This window comes from Myxocyprinus asiaticus, chromosome 12, assembly GCF_019703515.2.
Source record: "Myxocyprinus asiaticus isolate MX2 ecotype Aquarium Trade chromosome 12, UBuf_Myxa_2, whole genome shotgun sequence".
Taxonomy (NCBI): Eukaryota; Metazoa; Chordata; class Actinopteri; order Cypriniformes; family Catostomidae; genus Myxocyprinus; species Myxocyprinus asiaticus.
Genome location: NC_059355.1, coordinates 32,908,002 through 32,912,038, shown reverse-complemented (window position 1 = coordinate 32,912,038; position 4,037 = coordinate 32,908,002).

The window sequence follows — 4,037 nt, the reverse complement described above, 5'->3', positions numbered from 1 at the left end:
CGTGTTCATCGGTGTGAAAGCGTGAGGGAGCGAGGAACGGCGAGAGAGAGAGGAGGGAGAGATGAGAGGGAGAAGAATAGGCAGGCTTTGTCAACACACTGGTCTCTCTGGAGATCCAAAGGGCACTAGTATGCTGTTTTGTTTTGTTCTTTTGGGGGATTTTCAGTATCATGTTTTGTTCTACAGTCTCACACTGAAGTGTTATTCTGCAAGGATGCTTGTGATAGACTAGGGTGATATTTGAGGACAACAATGCAGGTTTTGGCTGAGGTAATGGGTTCCTCTGAGGAGAAAAACAGGGAGACTAAATCAAGCCAACGTAGACATCAAAGTCTTCCTTTCATCCGGCACTCTCTCTATTCTGCTTCACAGTGGTAAATCCATGCTGGGTTTTAGAATGGGGACACGCTGGCCCCATTTGATAGCTCTTATCTGAGTATGGGCTGCAGACTGGCAGCTTGAGTATGTATCCTTCTCGGCTCTCCACTGGAGGCATATTATGTCTTCAAAATAAAGCTGTATCCTCTTAGACATGCATATGAACAGGCACACATGAATCATCAAGGCACAGCAGCCATGCCACTTGAATTGGGGGCTGCAGTTGAACTGTTGTATCAAAAGCCATAATTAGTGCTTTTTCACGAAACATGGTGAGCTTGGTATCTCTTCCACAGAGAAAGACCCACAATATTCACTGTCACTAGTCACTGTTTTAATGGAATAGTTCATCCAAAGTTCACCACTTGCATACAGAATTGTGATATGCATCTCGGACAACCTCGTAGTCTCAGGTCAATTGTTTTGGTCATTCCAAAACAATCAGTCCAAGACCACTTTGATGAGGAAGCAGTTGCACAACGTTTTATCTAATTTTCGTGAGAGCGCTAATTCTAAGCGCAGTTTTCGTGCCAGTGCAACTGGGCATGGGTGGGAGTTTTTTTTTTCGCTATCTGTGGTTGTATTCATGCAAACTGTGGGTATATTGTATATTAATGAAGTGGTGCAAAGTGTAATTTGCAATTTTCCTGAAAAATAGGTCATTGTGCTAAGACGTTTCAGAAGCATGTGTTTTGTTTTTTTTTTCTCCCCAATTTGGAATGCCCAATTCCCAATGCGCTCTAAGTCCTCGTGGTGGCGTAGTGACTCGCCTCAATCCGAGTGGCGGAGGATGAATCTCAGTTGCCTCCACATCTGAGGCCGTCAATCCACACATTTTATCACGTGGCTTGTTGAGCGCTTTACTGCGGAGACATAGCGCGGGTGGAAGCTTCACGCCATCCACTGCGGCATCCACACACAACTCACCACACGCCCCACCGAGAGCAAACCACATTACAGCGACCACGAGGAGGTTACCCCATGTGACTCTACCCTCCCTAGCAACTGGGCCAATTTAGTTGCTTAGGAGACCTGGCTGATGTCACTCAGCACGCCCTGGATTCGAACTCCAGGAGTGGTAGTCAGCGTCTTTACTCACTGAGCTACCCAGGCCCCCAGAAGCATGTGTGCTTTTAGCGCAACATCTAAACTCAGTTCCTGCATTTGCAGTTTGGAGATTCCAGCAAAAACAGTAAGTCCCTGACAATCACTCTTGTAGGACATCAGTGTAATTCATAATGAAAACACAGATTTAGTGTTCCATTAAGTAGTGGATACCTTTTTGTTGACTATATTAGAATTGCACATTTAATAAAGGTGTTATGTATTAATTCCTGAGGTAATTAGAAAAATCTCTTCAATTAACACAATTTTGGTCCATTTAGAAATGTTGCCTTGTGAAAGTGAACCAAAACCAAGAGGAAAATTGTAACATTGTAACAATTTAAGCCCCTATTTCAGAACAAATCATATGAGCAACAGCCTGAAAATGGCCTTAGAATTCAGTGCATGAGTCGCATGGACTACATTTGATTGCCAGCCCCGGTCACCATGTTCCATGGAAGGAAGAAAGTCATCTGGGTTTGGAAAAACATGAGGGTGAGTAAATGATGACAGTATTTATATTTTTGGGCGACTATTCCTTTAAGAGCAGTTGCTGTCTTCTCTTAGTCCCATTAACAAAGAGCACTTGAGGGGAAACCCAAACCACCGGCCCAAGCAGCTACATCCTGACATTCTCTGCAGTGTGGAGGATGATTCACTTGAAATAACATCTATATAAATAAATAATTTTTTATTTGCTCAAATGGCCCCACAAAGGGGATGACGTGGAGAGCCATTCCTATGGGTTGTCAAGGACATTGGGCCTTTTGTATGGTGGCTATTTTATAAACTCTCCATGTGTATTTGAATAACCATCACAAATGAGTCCTACTAGATCACATGCTCACAAGATGACTAATTGTCTAGGAAACTTCCATGACAATGGACTGAAATAATTATTTTTTGCTCCTTCACTTTCTTTCCCTTTTCTTAGAGTCATACTGCCTTTAGCGTTAAACGTTGGGGTCAGTGTCCTTTGTCTTCTGTGGGTTTGAAGAAACGCTTAGTACTGACGTCATAATTTTCTTACATTTTGAGAATAGCATAGTATATTAGAATTGAGTTACAATACAAAGAAATGTAACTGACCCTCACTGAAACCTAACTGTAAAAGTGTTTGGTCAGGAAAATGTTTGATGTGGTAGCATCTAAATTAACTGGTTTTATTCAAGTCAATAGGCCCACACATGCAGATCAGACATTACATCATATGTACTGCATTACCTATTTAGATTTCAGATTTTTTTTCAGTGCTGACATACAATACTCCCATCACCATTATCAAAATTACATTTTTATTTGTATATACATTATACATAGTTAGTCATGTTGGATTAATCTGCCTTTTAGGCTTTCAGTACTTAATTTTCCCATAGCTCAGAGATATACCCAGTCATAATATGTATTAAAATCTCTCTATTAAGTTGTACATTTGCAAAATACCTTATACGGTGGGCCACTGTGGACAGATGCAGACAATGAATGCTTTAGTGTTTCAGTCAAAGCTGGTCAGTAGCACTCAGCCACATAAATGCTGTTGTCTGATCAGAGGGAACATCCTCCCAGTTTAATCAGCGTCAAAGTTGGATTTACAAAGCTTTCAAATCCCTGGAAAAAAGCCTTTCTGTGATGAATGTTGTTAAATGCATTTTTGAGTGGATATTAATTTGAAAATATGAAGATATAAGATCACACAGCACACAATATAAATGACCACCAAAAAATATGGTCTGAAAATTATATCAAGGTTATTCTTTTGTAGCAAATGATCAGTGCTAATCCTTTATGAGGTCAAACTAAATTTTGAGAAAAAAAAATAATAATAATAATAATAAAAATAATAATAATTTGCATTTATGTTGAATGTAGTTTGCAATTTTTGCAAACCTGTATTCTAAATTAAAACAACATTCGGCTAAATAAATAAATACATTTATTTTTGGGTGCCAAAGTTGTGTACAGATTAAAAAACTGAATGAGATTTTTTTTAATTGTTTTATTCTCAGGGGTTAAATTGGGATTTCGGAGGTGGGGGAACCCAAAATCTGGTGATTTTATAAACTTTTAATAAAATACATGGGTGTCTAAATGTGGATTAAATAATAAGCCTGTATGTAATTCATAAAATAAGTTTTACTGAGATAATGATTTGTCTGTCATTATTTATGTATCATGTAATTAATAAACTTAATTGTGAAAAAAACACATAATAACATGGAATAATTGATTTAGTGTTTTACATTAGCTAAAAAAAATAATAAAAAAAAAAATTAAAAAAACTTGATTAAGAATGATATCATATGTATTTTATACATTTTATTAAAATCAAATGACATCTGGGACAAGTTACCTTCTTATTGCCCTAGATTGGGGGTCATCTTATAAAACATCCTAAATTTAGGCCTAAATCTAATTATATAACAATTTAAATGTAAATGCACATTATTATTAATGGGGGAAACAAACACCTTCTATACAACTACCTTTTACTCAAATTGTTATTCTGATAATACAGTATAATTTGTAATGAAAGCATTTGCATTAAATTATAAAAG